At 48.1% G+C, this 21,025-nt stretch overlaps 1 protein-coding gene across 1 annotated transcript in view; it reads right to left on the bottom strand.

Moving 5' to 3' along the window:
* Positions 1-17,045, bottom strand: part of LOC149358053 (uncharacterized) — a 284,686-nt gene extending 267,641 nt beyond the window's left edge. Inside the window, exon 1 of the mRNA XM_089585028.1 lies at positions 16,692-17,045. The gene's annotated coding sequence lies outside the window, so the exon portion shown is untranslated. The remainder of the gene's footprint in view (positions 1-16,691) is intronic.
* Between the last annotated feature and the right edge of the window lie 3,980 nt (positions 17,046-21,025).

Genomic DNA, 21,025 nt, shown 5'->3' with positions numbered 1-21,025 from the left:
AATTACCGTTGTGAACTTGTGAGCTCATCTGAAGCGCGGGACTAACAGAAAGCAAATTTTGTCATGGTTTATGCTATCTGGCGCATAAGAACGTATTTTCACTTCATTGATGAAAGTTTAAATAAATATTAGTAAAGAAGCCAGCTTTGACGAATTCTGCGGCCCGAAGTCGCGTTTATTTTATTTAGAGGCTCTCGGCGCGTTTGAAAGCGTGTGAAAGAACATGTAAACACGTATTGTAAGCGCGGCGCCGGCGCGACCTGCAGTCCACCATGCCGCGCGTGCCTACAGATGGCGACTGGTCTCGAGAGTATAAGCGTGCCCGCAGCCTGCGTGCGAGGGTAAAAGAATCTGGCCTATACGAATGGAGTACAAATTATTTATACATGGGACCCCCAACAAGCTTGCATCATAAACAACCTTGAATCCCTGCAAAACCGTGCTGTTCGCTTCATCTTTTCAGATTATTCACGCTTCACCAGTGTCACAGCATTAAAACAACGTGCCGAGTTGGAACCGTTATCATGTCGACGCCATTTCGCTCGCCTAACCTTACTTCACAAACTGTATCACCATCCCTCCCTCCACGACGACTTCTTTTTGCCACACCCTGCAGTCTTTGCTCGCCGCGACCACGATAACAAAATAAAACGCATCACATGCCGTTCATTGCTCTACGCGAAATCATTCATTCCTCGCACTATAATAGATTGGAATAACTTGCCATCACACATAGCTACTGAGGTTAACCTACAATCGTTTCAGCATTCGTTAAAGCAAACCATGGACTAACAGATTTGGTATTTTTTGTTGTATTATGCGCATTTACTAATTATTTTATTCTGCGTTGTTTGTTGTGTTATTTGTGTACATTACTAGTTTTAATTCATTATTACGTGTATTTTGTTTCAAATGCCTGTGCCATATTTTTATGCTTGTATCCCCCCCCCCCCCCCCCCCCCTATGTAATACCCTCGCACGAGGGCCCTTCGGGGTATTGTAAATAAATAAATAAATAAAAAAAGTCCACGGGTTTACTGCAGCTTGCGGTACAAAATACGCCACCAGTGCACGAAATAATGGTAATTATAATATGCTGCGATGTATACGCAACTGCTGCCTATCAGGTTAACTTATACGATCGCGTGGATATTAAACACGGTGAAAAGTTACCTATTTCGAGAAACTAATGCGTATAACTAAACATCTTGATAATTTGGTAAAATGCGAATTCTGATATTGCAAAATTGAAGTGTTCCAAGCAACAAAGCTAGTGCTTTCTCGTCTAAGTCATCCGAACAAGCATGTTGTACGAGATATAAGCTGGGATTCAGCTTCACATTTGGCCTAATTCCGTCATGGTGCACTAATTTTCATGTCTTTGGAGAATACCTTTTCGATTGGTGGTTTACCGCGAATTCGCGACAGTGATTAGCATTTGCACCACTTCGTCTCTTCCCGAGAAAATATATAGAAATGCATTGTGCAGGGCAACTTATGCGTTTATCCTGGCAAGTAATGAGTACCAAAAGCTGATGCAAATCTTGACGGACGAGACTGCACCAGAAAGACGCTCGGTGGCGCATTTCGAAATCTCAGAACAGGGAAACAGTGCCCAAGAACGACAGCAGAAAGCAAGGAGGGTGGTGAACTAGCAACCACTTTTATTGAAGCATGCGTGAACAAGTATACATACCCTTCTACGAGTCAAATAGTGCATACATTCTACACTTATACGGGTAAGCGAGTCTTCATAGAGTTATAGCTTACAGGCTAGGAGAACCGGCGAAGCCTGCCCTGAGGATCTCTTCCTAGAGTGGTGCAAGCTAGGGGCCTTGTCTGTCTTCTGCTGTCATCCTGTCACAACGCTGCTTCCTTGTTTCAACACTGACAATGCGTGTTTCTTCAGAAAATAGGGTGACGTCTGTTGACAGCAACGATGACGACCCAGACTGCAAGCGCGCTGTTAAGGAAATGTTCTGCCGTTGAATATGGGCACGTGTAGTAGCTGTGACGGTGGAGATCACCGTGACAGAAGCAGATGACAGCCCGAGGTTGTTCTTTGCACTACTGAAAAAAACAACGCAAGAATTGAACGAGAACAGACTACCCCGAGGTAGATGGCCACATGCCCAACGCGACGAGGGGTTTGCACGGCAGTGTCCAGACTTCCCTTGCTGGAAATGCAATATCCATCTTTGTGAAAAGAAGAACCACTTGCGGTAACTTCATCAAGGATATCGCCCTGCAAGAAGCCTTTCTTTAATTGTAACCCATGCTAGTTGCGCAAAATGTGCCAAACCTTGCTGACAAATTTGTTTTTATTTTGTATGCAGGAGGTCTTCACAAACGTGTGCTTAATGCATTGCCCTATGTCAGAGGCCAGTTAAGATTATCGCATGGCTGCGGAACATGAAAACTGAGCGCAGAAATATTCTGAGTTTGCTGCCGTGCTAAGGCGGAGGCTTGGGCAAGTTGGTACATCATATGTAAGTAAAACAGCGCTAGACACGGGACGAAGCGCCTTGTGCTGTGTTGTTCTTCCTTCGTCCCGTGTCTAGCGCGTTTTTACCTGCATATGCTGCCGTGCACCAACGAGGTTCCGTTCCTTACTTGGCTTGGTTAGTGTCAGCCATAAGACATAAGAAGTGCAGAAATATTAGTTTTCGCAAAAAAATATTATTGCAAGAAAATGTTGTTTTGTAATAAAAATGTTATAAAATAAAATCTGCTCACTGTAAAATGCAATAATTGAGCAGAAAAGCAGATAGGTGTAATCGAACACTGAATTTGCCCCACGGTGAGAGAGTTTTCTCTTCGTGTCGCCAAATATAGCTAACCGGAGAAACCGATTTTTTTTCAATGTTTGACCGACACACTTTTCACGGAAAATGACCCTGCTATTGTGACAATGCAGGGAGAGGTGCCACAATGGAGAGAGGGGTCTATCCCCTACTATGGAGGGAGGGGATTATCACCTTTTATCTACCGCTCCCTGCATTGTCACCCTAGCAGGGCCATGAGAATCGGCTGACGCCATTGGCTTAAGGGGAGTCCTTTGACGGGGAAAAGCCGCTGCCTTCTTAAGTTGTATCCGACTATAAGCAAGTACAATTTAGGTGCTTCCGTTTTAGCATTGTGAAAAATAGAAACGATTTATTGGTGTCGTCTGCTATTGCAGGTTCGTGCCCTACGTTCGTGCCCTCACCTTCCATGAGAAAGTTGTTTGCGCTTGCAAGCGCCAGCTCACACCATGTACTGGAGATGCGCGTGCGGATTTTGCGAAAAAAATACATGAATTGGGAAGCGGAAACCTGTTCGACCACAAGTAAGTGACGGCCGTGTTCCTGCTGACAAGCGCAACATGCGAGTATTTCTGTGACTTAATTCATGAAGTGGAAGTAAATTCTGCATGAAATGCGCGCCAACCCCCAGACTTCGAAGTCAAGCCGATACAATCCTTGACGAGTACGGTTAACGTAAGTAGCGCTTGCCGAAGTAATCTGCACTTCTAGGAGATCAATGTCTCCGAGACTCCTTCGAGAAATGTGCAGGACGGTGACAGGAGCAGGCTGTCGAGGTTTAAATTCGCAAGAGACTTCCTTCTTTCACCTTTCACTGCATAAGTTCCCTCTGGAAAAGCCCATTTTGCTGCGTCAACGGCTCCAAGCGATGGGGAAAGCTGACTTAGATCAGGCCCAGTAGGCACCAGAAACTGTGGTGAGCTCATTGGAAGTCAAGCGTCTTCGGATCGGAAATGAACTCCCTGTGTAGCTGGATAACTAAACTACCACAAAACGCACAACATATGAATGACAAAAGAATTGAACAGCCAAAAAAATTTAACCCGTAGAACTGTCAAGAAGCCACCAGATGTCAATTCGAAGCCACATCTTCCTGGTATGCCTAGCATGACCTTGGAGATTAAATGGAGCGCTGCTTGCTTTCCCTCTAGTTAACAGTAAGTAACTAGATGCCGAAAGTAACCGGCTCGTCGTACAGATGACACCGAAGGAGTTTGCAGCTCAAGCAGCAAACCCTTCCCTAAAATTCTTCCCTAATCATGCGCAGTCTCCCGCCCTGCCGGGTGGATAAGACGGGAAGATCTCAGTTTAACACATTGGAGCTGATGGGTGCTATACAAGAAGCAAGCAAAACAACAACACCGGGACAGAACAACATTCAAAACGAAGTTTTCGAGAACTAAGGAGAAGCTGTTGATACCCATTTGGGTGTGATAAATGGAGTAAGGCAAAAAAGGGAAATTCCACAAGACTGGAAACACCCACTCGCCGTACCGATATCAAAATCTGTAAAACCTTCCACCAGGATACAATCATTGCGGCATATATGTGATTAACATCAACAATTTGTACAATTTACGAGAAGATGGTTGCCCCGAACTTATCGCGGTAGCTTGAAAATGAGCAAAAATACCATCCGCAATAAACTGGGTTCAGGTGAAATCTCGGAACGGAAAGAGGTTTGGCTACACTTACCGAAGACGTCATATATGTGTCGCCTGATAACCGTTTTCTGCGCACGGCGATGGATAGGGACGTGGCGAGAGCATTAAATAACGTGTCACACATTTAGATCCTCTAGAACATGGAAGATTTGGACATTCCTTGGCAGACTATGAAAGTTGTACACGACTTGCTCAACGACAGGACGTTCTCTATTCGGCTCAGTGGAGACCGCATGAATAGTTATACTTCAAATAGTGGAGTGCCACAATACTGTTTTAGCCCCTTTACTATTTAATACAGCTTCCATCCCATTGGCTTGAAAATTAGGAGGAATACCACATATACAGCTCATGATATATGGAGGCGATGTTATGACATGGTCGACTCATAAACATACTGGGAGGTAGAACCTTCGTTTACAAGAGCCCTTAAACACACTAGAGGAGTACGTCCGTGAAGCGGGCCTAGAACTGGCTAACAATAACAACTGGCTAACAACTGGCTAACAATAACGAAAGAAAGAAATTGCAAACTATACGATTCTCGCTCAAGATTGGTAACCAGAGTTTACGAGATATGGATGAACTGAGAGTCCTTGGGCTAGACATGCATAAGTCAGGCAAAGGAACAAAATGGCGTCATAGGACAAAAAAAGCAGCAGCGATACGCTGCACTTGATCAAACGCATCTTGTCTAGGGGTGCAGGAGCCCGGTCCGAGATTGCCAGATGTCTTGTACGTTCAGTACTTAACCCAGGATACTATACCAGACTCAGTTCCATCGACTGACAAGACGACAGACAATGAGCGGGCGGCACTAGACATATTACGAACGCAGTGCGCACCATCACGGCCTAGCGAAAACATGCACTCATCCAGATTTTCTAGGAATATGCACAGTTCAACACACTGACAGAACTTATTGAAGAACGAGAGGCAACATTACATCTCAAGAGAAACTACCTTACACCCCTTGCAGCTCTTCGCCGCCGCGGTGGCTCAGCGGTTATGGTGCTCGGCTGCTGACCCGAAAGACGCGGGTTCGATCCCGGCCGCGGCGGTTGAATTTCTTTGGAGGAGAAATTCTAGAGGCCCGTGTACTGTGCGATGTCAGTGCACGTTAAAGAACCCCAGGTGGTCGAAATTTCCGGAGCCCTCCACTACGGCGTCTCTCATAGCCTTAGTCGCTTTGGGACGTTGAACCACATAAACCACCAAACCACCACCTTGCAGCTCTATATAGTGAGGTGGCGGCACAGTCACCGAAAATCACAGACCCCCCACTGTGGGCATACATGTCAATAACCACAAACAAGACGACCAAGCTCCATCGAAAAGCAAAGGCCACAAATCGAACGGTGGTTGATATAAGTCCAGGAACGTGTATAAGTTATACGGACGCATCGGTCATAGGAGAGGGCGGAAGAACGGCCACTGCAAGCCCTACATATTCTTAGTTAATCTCACATCGGGAATGCGTCTCGGACCACTCGCATCCGTTTGTAATGCAGCTATACGCTATCGTGATGCGATGGAGTCTATAAAAATCATACGGTCTATAAAAGAAGCCTATGTCTACACGAACTACTTAGCGGCTATGAGACAACTGAAAAGAGTTACAAAGACACAATACGCATCACTCACAAGATACCGCATCACTACACAAGATACCATCACTAACAAGATAGCCGTAAAGGCTATGGGTCCAACCAACAGTTTGTGTACTGTTTCTGAGAATAAATAAAGAAAAAATTAAAAAAATGAAAATAATGAAACGCATCCAGATACACTGGAGACAAGAAGATACTCAGAATGTCGACCAGAGGAAAGCAGCAGTCCTTACACATCAAGCCGGAAGTACGAACGCCTCCCTCAACAGTCTCTCTTTTGATCTTCGCTCCGCTGCTACCATCTTGTCGTTCTCTGTAGGGAGAAAAACACGTGACTCCCCCCCCCCCCCCCCCCCCCCCCCGGTGCACTTACCCCCTCCGTCATAATTTAGCGAGGTCGGAGGAGGTATCCCTTAGACATGTCTATGAGGCTCTCAAGAAGATGCAGTGCCCAACACATGTCTCAAATTTTCCACGCCGGCCGCTGAGGTGGACATTCGCCACATTTTGTGGACGTGACCAGGAACTCAGGACTCAAAAAGATGATTACTGGAGGCTGTATCTACTGCTGCAATGGAGGAATACCTGTCCTCGTGGCTAACGAACAACGCTGAGAGCCGGAGCCTTTTGAGGTTTCTTGAAGAGGACAGCCTCCAAGACCTACTCTAGCTTATCGGCCAGACGGCAAGTTTTCAAAATTGTAAAAAAAAGAAACTATAGATCAAGAGCGGCGACCGCACTCCTCTGCATGCTCTCCCTGCATTCTTGAAAGCGTTGACGGAAGCCATTTTGGCAACGCCTGTTGAAGCCAGCCTTTGTTCTACGGACGAAACAAAGGGCGTACTGATCTGGCAACAGTGATCTCCGGTCATGCGATTTCAACCGGTTCAAGATGGCCTCTATGGACCGTATTTCTGCAAGGTTTCTGGCATACGGGTGCTCAGAAGTACGAAAGCATGCTTTTTAAAACATTTCTACGGTTTTTGGAGCAGTAAGCCGCTGATTCTGCGTGCCTTTCCTGCAAGCATTCTTGGCAGCGCCATGATGGATAGCACAACCACCTCGCCGTGGTTTACCCCCGTGACACCAGCAGCGCTTTTTCTCATCTATTTTTACAATGCACTCGCGAAGTCGTTCCTCTCATATTTTGTGCTGGGGCAACCAATGGTGGAAGTTTATTTTTGTGACCCAGAAAACAGCAGGTTAATGCCAAGAAAGATGACAAGGGTATAGAGGAGCATGGGAATTTGCTGACGAGGGTTTATTATGGGTATTCTTTACCCAAGTGATGAAATCCGCAAAACCCGAGCGTGAGACTGTAGCCGAGGCCGCCAAGCGGGGGCTGTGCTAAACATCCCGTGCCGGCAATTGTGTTTCTTCGCTCAGCCTCTATGTCTTGTTACTCAGCCGGTGTAGCAGTCCTGACAGACACGCGCGTTTCGGAGCGCTGCGGGGGAACTATTGCTGAAACGCGATCAACAAACGGGAATACTCCGCCTGAGTCAGGGCGTTCGGAATGCATGTTTACGCCGTGGAGCTGCGCCCTGGGCTCCCGAAGCGGTGGCCTGTCGACCGACGAGAACAACACCGCCCGTGCCAAGATTGACAGGAAGTGCTCGTCCCCCGGATTCGCCTCGACGAGTGAACTAATTCCCGAAACATACGACGGGGTTCGTTAAAGTCATGCGCGCTTTCCTGGCCTCTTGGTAGCAAAGAAAACATTGCGCGACAAGATAAGCGAAAACTGGACAGCTTGCGCCCGTTACCCCATTGCTCATGGTAGCGGTGGCTACGATTTTAGTGAGCGGCTACTAGTGAGCGAGACGAAGGTGGCGCTGCATCTGCATATTTTTGCTCTTTTCCACTTGCGTGTCTTAACCGGATTAGCGGCCATGGTGTACTGACGTGAAGAACGACGACCTGAGTTATGCAGATTTCTGCGCGCATTAATGAACCTCCGGGGATCTAAATTTATCTCGAGCTCGCGCGCTGCAGCGTCCCTAAAATACTGCAGAACATTCCTTGAAATAGATCCCGTTGGTACATTTATCTTTAGCCATGTTACACCAGTGCCTACTTTACTCTTTTCAGTGTCTGTCAGACAGAGAGAAAGACAACTGCCGGGCTGGAACACCCGAACAGGGTCACCGCCGCTCGCGCACACCTCTTCCAAGGGAGTTGGCGATGAGCAGGACGGATATGCATCCGATGTCCCCTTGATTTCAAAGAATTGCTCTTTTAGCGTAAATAAATCTGATTGCTGCATGTACACACGTACATTAAATATGATCTAATCCAAATGCTCAAGCAAATGAAACTTCTCCATTTATTCAGTCGTGAAACGTATTCCGTGTAGCGTAATCGAGCACATTCACAAACGGACGAAGCATATCGCCATTGTGCGCATGTTTTTATGGGGACAACCGTAACTGGGACCCCACCCCGAGTGGCCGTGTAACTGAAGCTCGTCGTAGTAGACGTTAGTTGTAGAAATCCGCCAGCCAAGGCAAGCCAAGCCAAGATACAGAAGAGAAAGACGGTGATGAAAGAAGAAACAAAGACAAGCGAAGCCAAGAGGGAGAAGAAGCGGAGAAAAAGAAGAAGAGAAGAAGGAAGGAGACGAGAAACAAGCAGAGAAGAAGACTCAATCCAAGCCAAGAAAAAAGAGAGAACAAACAAGAAGAGACGAAATAAGAAGACAGAAGCCAATTCAAGATAGAGAAGAAGAGAACGAAGAAGAGAGACAAAAGAGAAAAGGCGAAGCAGAAGGAGAGAAGATAGAAGAGAAGAAGGGGAGAAAATGGCGGAACATCTTGCCAACTGTTTTAACTACCCTGTAGTTTAGTTTAGTCGGTCTTTTTTGCCTATATGTCGTGTGCATGAGCCTGCTCGCAACCCAAAACAATTTCAGGCTAAGCTGTTCTTGCAAAGTCCATTCAAATCGCGTTGCACAATCGGTTCGTCGGCGCCCTGTTCATCTGGCGTCTCCACGCGGTCGCTGCGGGCGTTGAGAGAGGGGAATCGCGACAGCTGCAAAGGCGGGTCCTATGGAGCAGTGTGGCTGAAAAATAAGAGTACCTCCTGCTTGGAGAGGAGAGGGAGAGGGGGTGCTGGAAAGCGCCATCAAATTCTCCGTGCAATTCTGACACGCGCGGGCGTCCATCCACTGCAGTTGCTGCAGCAGGTGAGGGTGTGCAGCTTTACGGCACGCCGTCGGGTCTCAGTTGTCGCTGCCTGCAACAAGCGCGTGCCAGAGGCAAGCTTTGGAAAGCTTCCCCAGCAAAGCGCACCGAGCGCATTAGGGGATTCGATTGGCCGTGGATTCGTGGGGTCTGCAACCGTGTATTTTTTGCTCTTTTCAAGCAGGAAACCGGCGGAAAGTCAACCGATACTGCCCTCTCTGCTCTAGCAGCCCGAGACTGCGCAGTATCTCCGAATCACAGCAGCCACAGAGGGGCTTTGAAAAGAAACGAAGAGACTTGACCGGCAACGAAAACGCGCAGTCCGCCAGTAAAAGGGTATTGGGCAAGGGGCATAGTACGCTTGTAAGTAAAACACGCTAGACACGGGACGAAGGAAGAACAAAACAGCACAAGGCGCTTGTATTCGGAAAGAGGACCTAATTGCTGCTTGGTAGATCCAAGGCGGGCATAAATAAGCATGGTAATGGGTAATGTTAACGGCCCCAATAAAGAACCCGTGGCTTACGGACGTTTTTATTATTCTGTATAGCAAAGTGTTTTTTTGTTTTTTTGCTGGTGTGTTTTGGTTTTGGCAAATGCAAAACGCGCTTTCCATTCTCTTGGTTGCTTGTGATGCTAGATAATCTAAAGCATGTGTAGTTTTAAGGTAGACTTGCACACGTGCACTCCTTCTACAATTGAATTTGGGCGTACAACGCTTCAATTGCATGAAGTCACAATAACTAGAACTATAAGAATCGTGCTGGACTCTATCCTGCTTGTCGGTATGACTTTATAGCTGCCTTGATTGTTTGTATTAACTATTGATTGCAAGAGTTCTCGTTTGGCTTTCCGAACGTAACGAAAAGACATCCCGCCATATCGAAGCCACATTAATGCAAAACACTTTTTTTTTGTAGCCGGACGGTTTTGTTACTTTCTTTCTCGTAACTAACTTACAAGCCTTCACCTGGCGATCATTTTACAGCATGTTAACTCACAAGAGGAACTAGACACGCGATCTCCACCAACAGACCGGACTGATATGTCGCAGCTACAGCCGTCGTTACCTGAGCAGCGGAAATTGCGAGAGAACCGTTCGTAGCTATAGTTGGCGGCCACGTGCTGGCCAATCGTGATGGCCGACGACGTTAACCAATCGCGCTCTGTTTGTGTTCCAGTTATGACTCGCACAATGCCGCCCGGTTTTAGCGAGTCCGAGTACAAAAATTCAGGGGGCACTTTGACTGTCTAAAGTGCGTAGAGGCGAAAGCGTTTTCCGAACCGCTTTCGCTGCTTCTGTGGCACTGGTGGCGTCACATATAATTGAGTACTAATTACTAAGTTATATGACAAATCACTAATTAACGGTTAATTACTGATTAATGCCTGAAAACTAATTAACTGCTAATTAATGACGCTTAAGCTTCGCCTTTAGCAGTGGAACGCGACAGCGTGTTGTAGCGCTGCCAGGGTGTCCACGGAACGCCACCACCCGTTGGGCGCGATGCCTTGCCCTTTGAACGCAACGCTTTTTGAGGAAAGGAAATGGCGCAGTAATTGTGTGTCATCTCGGTGGACACCTGAACCGCACCGTAGAGGAAGTGAGGAAGTGGGAGTGAAAGGAGACAAAGAGGGCCCGTAATGAAGAAAATGAAAATTGTATTTGAGGAAAGGAAAGGAAAGGACGCAGTAACTGTCTCACATATCTCGGTGAACACCTGTCAAAATTCAGGGGGGGGGGGGGGGGCAATTTTTTGACTTAAAGTGTGGTCACTGATGTGTGGTTAAGATGTTAAGCTTCGCCTCTAAGAGTGGAACGCGACAGCATCTTGCAACGCTGCCAGGGAGTCCAGAGAACGCCATTGCCAATTCGGTTCTACGCCTCGCTCGTCACGTTTTTGAGGAAAGGAAATGTATCTGTCTCTCATAACTCGGTGGACACCTAAACCTCGCCGGAAGGGAAGGGAGGAGGATGGGAGTGAGCGGAGACACCGCATTCATTAGACGTGCCTTTATTCATTCCAAACCATCGAGCTGGCATGGCCGAGTGTATAGCATGCTCGTCTCGCACGCCGAAGACCGGGGTTCGATTCCCGAGCTCAACCAATTTCCTACTCGGCTTTATTTATTTATATGGCCTGACTAGAAAGTTAATTAGGCTAATTGGGTAATTAAGCAATTAACTAAGCTCCGTCCCACTGACTTGGAGCATCACTATACGATCCCTTCAGTTGGTTGCATGGTTACTAGCCAAAGTATAATTGGCCCCGTTTGAAATTCGCGCACTGTGACGTCTCGGCCGTTTCGACCAATTGAAAAGCGTGACATCTCTGTCGACAACTGCTGCTTACAACGATGAGACAATAAAGGCTTTCGCCTTAAAAGGAAGCCAGCGGTACTCTGCAGCGTGCCCGCCTCCATCACGTCTCTCAACAGTCACCGATGTCTGCTGCGTGGGATACATTTCTGGGCGCTTACACGAGCAACCAATCGGTTCCATCTTCCTCCCGTTGCAGCGTCTATACCCGAAAACAACTTTTCGCGGCACGGAGCCGGAGGCGTTCGCTTGCCTTTGCTACTGCGTTAACGCAATTGAACAACGTGATTTAACTCTCACCTCGCAGTTGCGCTGAACCACATGACTCGCCGTTCATCTGATAAGATAATAAAAAGCGCGAAGCATCGCTTGTCGTTCGCAGATGGCCATGGAGGATTCACGCGCTGGAACCAGTGCTTCGGCTGTGTATCGTAGACGGTTGATTGAATCTGATTATTCTTGTGGTCAAGAACGTCGACAGGGCGCGTTGGCGAAGGATAGAGCGAGGAAACGTTAAACCACAGCAAATCGTGTCTGACCACCCTTAACAGAGTTTCCGCTCTGTAAACTAGGTTCGGCCGGGTTGAAGCACACCGAATTTTTTTCTTCTCTCACGCGGTGGAATGTTTGCTTAAATGATTCTGTAGCTGAATTTTCGTTGCGGAAACAGCTTAAGACGATAAAGAAAATAATAATTCGGCATAAATATGTATGTATTTCTCTAAGAATAGGGCTGCTATTACGCGAGTTTGTAAGCGTCCGTAATGCGTGATTTCTTAGTTTTTGGGCCATCCATGTTATTTGCGAAATAGAGGGTTCAAATATACGCGCACCGATTTTCAGATTTTTCTCGGCAGTACAAAATAATGCGGGTATTAAAGGGAGAGTTCTGTTAGTTACGGGAATAAACGTGTTGGTGAATGCACATTTGCCAGTTGATGGTACGCCTTCCGTGAACGACGGCGTTCGTAAGTCCTTTGCACTGGCCACAACTTACCATGCAAAGTGAGCCGTCCGGCTGAGTGTTCGTCATGGCAGAAAGTAAATAATATGGCAGAAAGAAAGTAATATAAGAAAGAATATAAGAATATAAGTAAGAGTATTCTCTTCAAGCACAGATTATTACCACGGCAACTCATTTACGCATTCTGCCTTGAGGAATTTTTCAAGTGAATTCGACCTTAAATTAAACCACTAATTCGCGAAATACCAAATGTCATTCCGTACCTGACCGTTTGCACTTCACCGTCACCATCTTGCCACTGCCATGTCTTCTTTTAGATACGAAACTTATTCCCAAGTTTTGGTGGCGACGTGTTCCCAAGAGACGGTGCTTCGCGATCAAAATGTCTGGCGTCGCTGTGAGGAAGCTGGACGCTCACGGACAGAGGTCAGCACGTTTGTCTAGAGCACTCCAGCGGTGTGTTGCGCAACAAATGAAGTGAAATATTAATGGAGCCACTTTCTCAGGGGCAAGGTGCTTGTCCGGTTTGCAGCCGTCACGTGCTCTTTCCGCAGCGCCGCTCGGGTGGGAGCGGCGAGCGGGCAGAGCCCGTGAGAGACTCACTGCTGTGTGACGCGCGCACGTTTACAGGCGTGGCTTGCGCTCCCTCCAGCCGCGTGGTTTCATTCTCATCTTCAAATTCCTTGCACTGCAGCGTCGACAAAAATGGCAATCTAAAAACTGATATGAATATTACTCACGGTGGGCTACAAGCTTCTCAATAAAGGAGGAGCCTAACTTGACAATCTAAAAACTGATATGAATATTACTCACGGTGGGCTACAAGCTTCTCAATAAATTAGGAGCCTAACTGAAATAGTTACCTTTTTAATAGTAGGTAACCAACATGCTAGTACACGTCTTAGCGATACTCTGATGCACACCCCTGTTGAACGTGTTATGCCGAAGAAAGCGCTCTTCTAATTAAAAAGTAATTTTTTAAACATTGGAGGACTATGCTAGCTTGACATATCCAGCGACTCGTTGTTTTTATTTTTGTGGAATGCGTTGCCGGAAGAACAGAACGAAATGTATGGCATAAGGGAGAAGTTCTTCATTTTACGTCAGTTTGAAGATTGCCTGTTGTGTTACCAGGTAAGAGAAATGTATGTTTATTGTGAATTGCTTTCGTTGCCGGTTTTTTGGTAATTAGCGTTAGCGGGTACTAGTGACACCAGTGTCTGCTGTAAAGACGGTTTGAAACTCATTTTGTTAGGAAGTTTTTGCATTTATACTGAAAAACACATCGCGCAACCGCACGCTTTTATGCGAAGTCGAATCGCGCAACAAGTTCTTAGATTCCTTAATATGGCAGGTCGAACAGAGAAACCCTTTTGCGATCAGGCGTGGTTTCAATTGGCCCTCGGATTCCTCGCGGAACATTCTTACCTGCTGCTTGTTCCGCATTGTAACATATAGTAGCTTTGAAATTGGCCAGGTGGCCCTCTTTAGTTTTCTGTAGTTGTTTCGAAGTTACATCATCCCTATCATCATCAGGAGACTGCGCGTCAAAATAATGGGGTGCATCTATTACGCGAGGAAATACGGTAAATGAAGATACATTAGGCACTAGCGCTTCTGCCTCGGCGCGTACGGCATGATATTGTTCCGTGCGCCGTAGCGTCGCTTCTGCATCGGCGGCTCGAATACTGGGATCTTGCGACCGTTGTCGATGCGCCTCTTCCCAACTGGAACGTTTTGCTGCTGCTGGATACATCCGGCGGCGTGACACTGTGCCATTGCGTGAAGCGCTCCCCACGAGCCTCTTTCATCTCATTGTGGCCTCCTATTCCGCCAAAGTGGCTATCCTCAATCGGGGAGCTTGTAGTTCTAGCAAACAGAAGCGTCGAGTAGTCACGTGGTCTGCTAGCGGAGAGCACGTCACGGAGCAGGGTCACATCACTGGCGCTGGTCACGAGGTAAGCTTCAATGCTGATAACGACGCCTACTCCAGATGCGCCTAATATTGTCTACTAACAGGTGTCGCTGCAAAATACCGCCTTGGTCAAATGTTTATGGGAATCCCCCAAGGTGGAGTAGAGTAGTAGAGCCTACCTTGCTTGCCGTATAAAATTCGCGCCACTAGAGCAAAATAGAGTGGCCACTGCCAGATTCGCGAAGCACCGATTTCTCCAACTACTGCGCTGCCAAGAAATTGGTTAACTTAGTTGAGTTTGGTGCAGTTGCCTCTCAAAATGAAGCAGTCATATTTTTTGGTGGATTATACCTAAGCTGCACTGTGGAGAATTAATTTGCGAGAAATATCGCTTCTTATTTATCATTGAAGAAGGGCTTACGAAAACGTTCTCGACATCACCAAAACGATTTGGGCGTAAGCAGCTGGTCTCGCTGGTGTCCATAATTTATTCTGTATGTCAGGCGGTTCGGACTGGTGGCTGGCATACAGCGGCGACATTAGTAACCAGAGCAGCACTTTTACGTTGGACACCACTTTTAACTTTCTAGCCTCGCTTCAAGAAAACAAAGTTGCTGCTTTGGCTCTATGGTAAGCGTCACACTTGTCACGTGGATCTGTGACATTCTTATTTAAGTAGAAAAGTTTCTTTTCCGTTATACTGGGAGCTTACATCTGGGAACGCGGTGAGAAGCATATGTACCGATCATGTATAATTTACAACATTTGTTCCTCATCTTTCGCGGCGAAATAATGGCGTCATCTAACGTTGCACATGAAATGTCGGTAAGTCAACCTCGGTGGTCAGGCATACAGGGATAATCGTTAGTGTTGTAGCGGTCTCGTGTGCCTCCGCGCAGTGCTTTGTGCGGAAGGTTAAGAGGAGCCGTGGGTGTTTTGTTATTCATTTTGTATGGAAAGACTCGCACAAACTTCTCTCACGGGCGCAAAAGCCGAGGCACACTGACAAGTGTAATTTCGTAAAGTGCTATGGTAATGAGAACGCGACTCAATAAAAGAGAATAACCTGCAGGAAGGGCATGCGTGTTAGCCGTTTTCTTCACTTCTTCGTTCCGCCTTTGTGCGAACGCCAAGAGAGCTGTCAACCAAGCGAAAGTTTTTTGTTTTGTATATCTAAACTTGATTATTCATGTCCGGCTGCAATCGTCCCCCTGCGCTATTTTTGGGCGGCCCTAGTTGGACCGGAGCATTCTAAACGAGTACTGCGGCGACTGAATGCATTTCGTGCGTCGCCACGTCACGAAACTTCGGACCGAGCAGATGCATTCGCCTTCAGTGCGACCTCTCTGACTTCCAGTGGTCGAACTAGCCGCTGCGGTGGCTCAGCGGTTATGGTGCTCGGCTGCTGACCCAAAAGACGCGGGTTCGATCCCGGCCGCGGCGGTCGAATTTCGATGGAGGCGAAATTCTAGAGGTCCGTGTACTGCGCGATGTCAGTGCACGTTAAAAAACCCCAGGTGGTAGAAATTTCCGGGGCCTTTCACTAAGGCGTCCCTCATAGCCTCAGTCGCTTTGGGACGGTAAACCCCATAAACCAAACCAACCATCCAGCGGTCGAACGGGGCAGCTCTGGAAAGTCCCTCCACGTGCCCCAGCTGCGACGTACGGGCGAAGTCGGAGCTGGGCCACGGGGGTTTCAGTGGAGGACAGACGCTCTACGCTTTCGGAAGCAGCTCCCGCCAGACACTGGAGGTTAGCACGAGAGTGGAGGGCTCGTGGTATCCTCGGCGTCAACCGTCGCTTGCCCGAAAACAACGCCAAAGTACTAATTCAGAGAAAGCGATTCGCTGCGTGCTTACAAAGCATTAAGTATCGTGCACCGAGCGGGTACTCGCAGTACAGTAACGGCCAGGAGACACGCAGTGTTCTGGGACTGTACAGTGCTGTACCGATTGGTACGTGGTTTCGTTCTTATTCTTTAGTCGGCGTGAGCACGAAAGAGCGCCCTTGTGATGCAATAAGTTTTCTCGGAACGTTGTACAACAGATAGCCACGTAGAAAAAGCCGCATGGCGTGCGGCATGTTCATGCCGCAATATCGTGCGGCAATATCGTGCGGCAATATCGTGCGGCAACCGGACGCGTGTCCCAGGGCCCGATAGCAGCGGTCACACATAGGGAGACACACACAACTCCTTGGCAGGGCCACACCGAAATAAGCAAAAGAACTTACCTTGGGAAGGTTACCTCGGCCGGCCAGGTGCTCGTGAGCTTCCTCGACCGCGGAGCCTATCAGGCGGTGGGAACAGTCGCGTAATCCACTGGCGCACAGCGGTCAGGGTCAGACAAGTCTGGGGGCACCGTCTCGTGGCAGACACACCGTCGTCGTCGAGGCAGGGGAGCGCCGGAAGAGCACGACGGCAGCACGCCACACCCTTGGCGGTCGGTCAGCAGTGGCTGCTGGGCTCGAAAACAAAAAAGACAGAGACAGTTGCTCGCTCTGGAAATCGTTGCTTGCCGCCGCAGGAGGGGAGGAGGAGGAGAAGGAGGAAGGGAGGGCGCTCCTCGAGTCACAGCCGCGGCCGGGAGCGCGCGCCTTGCGTCACGGTTTCGAAAGAGACCCGCCGACCCCGTTTTCGGAGGCCGATTCTGTTTTGGCGTTGCCGCGGGTCGGGCCGCCGCGTGTTGCTGCCTTGGCCCAATGCCTGGACCCCTTCTTGCCGCCCCGTTGCACGCGCCGCCGCCGCTGCCACTGCGCTGGTGACTCTGGCCGCCATCCGGTTTCTGTTGACAGCTCCCGACGCCGTGTGCACGCGGGGTCGCGCAACCGCGCTCTGTTTACCGGCGCCGAAAAAGATGGAAGGTGTCTCAGCCTTGTCGACCAGTGTTCTTCGCAGGGTCGGCGCCGGTGTTTCTGTCGCTCGCTGATGCGTCTGACCGCCCGCCCTTAGCCGACACCGTCGCATTTTTGCCCGGAATGGGCTGTAGCTCGGCTGCATTGCAGATGCAGGGCTCGGCTACATCGTCAGGGCCAGTGAGATGCATAAAAAGCATCCATCAAAAGGCGCACTGTGCTCACGCGGTCTTCTCTGACATTGTTTAATTAGACAGTCATCAGCACTTCCATCAAAATGTTGGTGATTTTCCGGTCGCCACCTCGCGATATCCTTTGTAAGGTTTTCTGTCGTTGTACCATAGTGTCACAGGTTCAGTGATCACGCGAGGTCATCACCGGGTCATGACAATGAGGGGGTAGCCGTTCGATGCCCGGCGTAGCCGGTAAGCAAACGTAGTGAACGAGACAGCGGCGTGTTGAGAGGTAACAACAACAAAACGTTTATAGGTTCGATACGAAGAATACGACAGCTTTTACAGGGGCGTAATGGACATCCTACAAAACAATTGCGGAAAACCACGTCGCATTAAATACACTGAATTAAGTTATACATTGGAATAAACACTTCTCTGCACAGGTCAGAATGAAGGGGAGAGCCCAATTAGCGACAGTCGAAGAGAACGTTCACAACGGGAACGGACATACAGTTGACCGGGAAGCGTGGGCGGCAGTTTACAGGCTGCCGCCACTTCTGTCAAACATGGGTTCTGGAAAAACACCAGATGTTAACAAATTAAAAAAAGCCTCTGATAATGCACACGCGTACTGCCACGTACAGTGAGCCTGGTTTCGGCTGGCTTCAGGCGTGTACTCTGGGAATATTCGCCTTCATTGCGGCAAGGACGCGGTACAAGTTCGTTCGCAAGCCGGTATAGGAGATGATATCAAAACCAGACATACAGTAGCAAGGCAGTTTTTTTAAATTATTTTTACACATTTCTGGGTCGCAGAAAAAGAATCTGATTCGCATAAAGTAGGCCATTTTTGTGTCACACTGTTTCAGTCACGATCTTCTTATGGGGCGTACTCGATTAAGCAGCATTGATGCGCCTCATCGTTCAGCAGAGAGCAGTTTCAGGAGCCGAGTCACAACTGAACGGCACTTTAATGGTGCACGCCACTGCACGGCATGGTTAATGATGAAATGTAGCGACAGCCTGCACTAGATTACCGCAGAACTGACGAATGAGAAGCTCTCTGAAAAACATTCACAACCCAGCGGGTAATTTCACGTCTGTACCTTTTTTACTGTGTCTTTTATCGCTCACCAAGACATTCTTTGCTGAAAACACCCCCAAGAACGTCATCCCGCCTTATCCACAGTCACCTATCGCATGCGTTAACCGCCGTAACTACGCCATGAGCAGATCGTTTTTCCCCGACCCCATAATACTTTGAAAGAGCCTGCCCGATACCACAGTCACATGCTCTGACAGCCAACTACTCCACGACAAACAGGCTAGCACTTGTGTTGCGCTCATCGACCCTTCCTTTGGTGCTGCATTACTTCACGCCTGTTAAAAGCATAGCGCGACGTTGAAGTGTCAGGTATACCTTTTTTGAATTTTGAATGCGTACTTGTGCATTATTTTTATCATTGCTTTTGGGTTGTACGTTATAGTGTTGCTTTTTCTTTTGTATCTATATTTTTTAAGTATACCACCTCCCCAAATTGTACGCGCGCCCTATCTTAAGTAGTGCTAAGAGACAAATAAATGAAATGAAACGAAACGATTGTTTCCTAAGTAGAGAAAGCGTAGATCGTAGAAGTGGAACTATTATTTTCTTCTTTATCGAATAAGAGTTTTTCGCAGTAAATCGGCGGCTCTGAACTGAGCAAACGGACATCGATACGAGGACACTACAACAGGAACCGTGAACACCCAGTTCGCAAGCCTACGTGCGGCGTAAATGCTGAAATTGGAGCTTCTGCGGTAACAGAATCCACTCAAACACGCTACGTCATAGGCGCCCTTCTCACCGGTGCATGTTTTGGAATATAGAGCTTCTCCGTCACCAGTGTGTATAACGACGGGAGTCAGGTTGCTGCTGTCGGCATCAAACCGGCCATGACTCATTTATTATGGAGGACTGGTCAAAAATAGGCTGGTGACGTACCGTACGCACTCGCCTAAGGACCGCACATTTAACGCCATAGCATTAAGGGTCCCGTCCAGCGGAACATCCGGCGTCATCGATGCCACCGCAGTCGGAGACGTAAGCGAAAAACCCCCGAGATTCAACCTACGTGGGCCATTTGGGTGGGAGGTGAATCACACAGTTCACATGACATTGAGACATCATCACAACCTGCCCACCGGATTGTGGGGTAAATGCCCACTGTGACAGGTGACTAGCTGTCAAACTATCGCGAGAGGTCGCTCGGGTAGAGCAACTGGGTCCTACAAGCTCCACCGGTGGCTGTGTTTGAAACAGCCGCCTGTCTAGGCAGTGGCGTATCGCTTAACCGCTACACCACGGTGACAGGAGTGGTATGACGACTCCCAGCCATCTATGAATGTAAAGTAGGAAGCGACCAATTCCGCTTGTATGGGCATTAGCCCCTTAACGCTAGCGCATCATACTCTTAAGGCGGAGCTTGAGTGCCTTCAGTTTTTCTTTTGCGATTTTGGCGGGATGCGGCCTTTAGAAGAAAGATACATTTTTCAGTTAAATTTTTCAAGTATACTTCCGAGAAACTCTACTCTAGTATTCCATGCAGTCTGACGCTCTTTCTAGCGCTCAGTTTGGATAGCTTTAAGGTTCTTATCGCTATCGCTGTCGCCACTTTGCGGGTCCGGCTCCTCACCGCCTTTGTAAATTAAGTCATCTTCGGTTCCATTCATTGCATTCGAAGTTCCTGTCCCTTTAAGACTTTTAACAACAAATGTCTGGGGACACCGCGCGCGGCTAATTGAAAATCCAAGAGCAGACGAGCTGAAGTGATGCACTCCTCAGCCGTGCCGTCGCCGTCACTTACGTTTGGCCAGTGCCATCACTTGGAGTGCAGGCGTTTGCAGGCTGCTTCAAATGGCGCACAGCTGTACAGAGGGGCATTCTGGAAGACGACAATAAAGATTGCAGCAGGTAGCCGTCATCATCTGACAGGAGTGAGGGGAGCGGTTCGCGAAAGGAAATTTAGACGCACGTGAAACGTTATTGCACTCTGCAGATTTTTTCCCCAATTCACCGGCTCAAAAGTAGGGGGAGCGGACCATACACGAGCGCGGCCCTTAGTCAAGTGTCGAGGGTAATTTTTTCAAAAGGACTATTTAAAATATAAGGAAATTAAATTTTCTGAGAGGGACGAGTGACAAATTAGGGTCAGTAGCCTTCAAGGAGGTTTGACTATTAAAAGTGGACATGGAATAGAGAACATGCATTATAGTTTAGAAAAAGAACAGAGTTCAATTATAATAAGTAGATGTCTCTATTCTAGTATGAAGCCTACAGAGTTGAGATGACCCTAGAGCAGCTTGAGCGTCGAACTGGTGCGGACCTGCTGAACCTGAACTCAAATTGCCTATAACTCCTCTCGATATAAGGTGGTGAACCATGGTCTTTAGAACATTTGATGCTCTCACAACGTCGGGCGCTTCTCTTCAGCGAAACAGTCGGTAACAGGGCGGTTGAAATGTCCTCTAGATTCTGGCCCACCACAGAACGGGCGC

Source organism: Amblyomma mixtum, chromosome 3 (assembly GCF_055824585.1).
Source record: "Amblyomma mixtum isolate Tamu chromosome 3, ASM5582458v1, whole genome shotgun sequence".
In the NCBI taxonomy this organism is placed as follows: domain Eukaryota; kingdom Metazoa; phylum Arthropoda; class Arachnida; order Ixodida; family Ixodidae; genus Amblyomma; species Amblyomma mixtum.
Note: the sequence above shows the minus strand (reverse complement) of the source record. Positions and strands in the feature narration are given on the sequence as shown.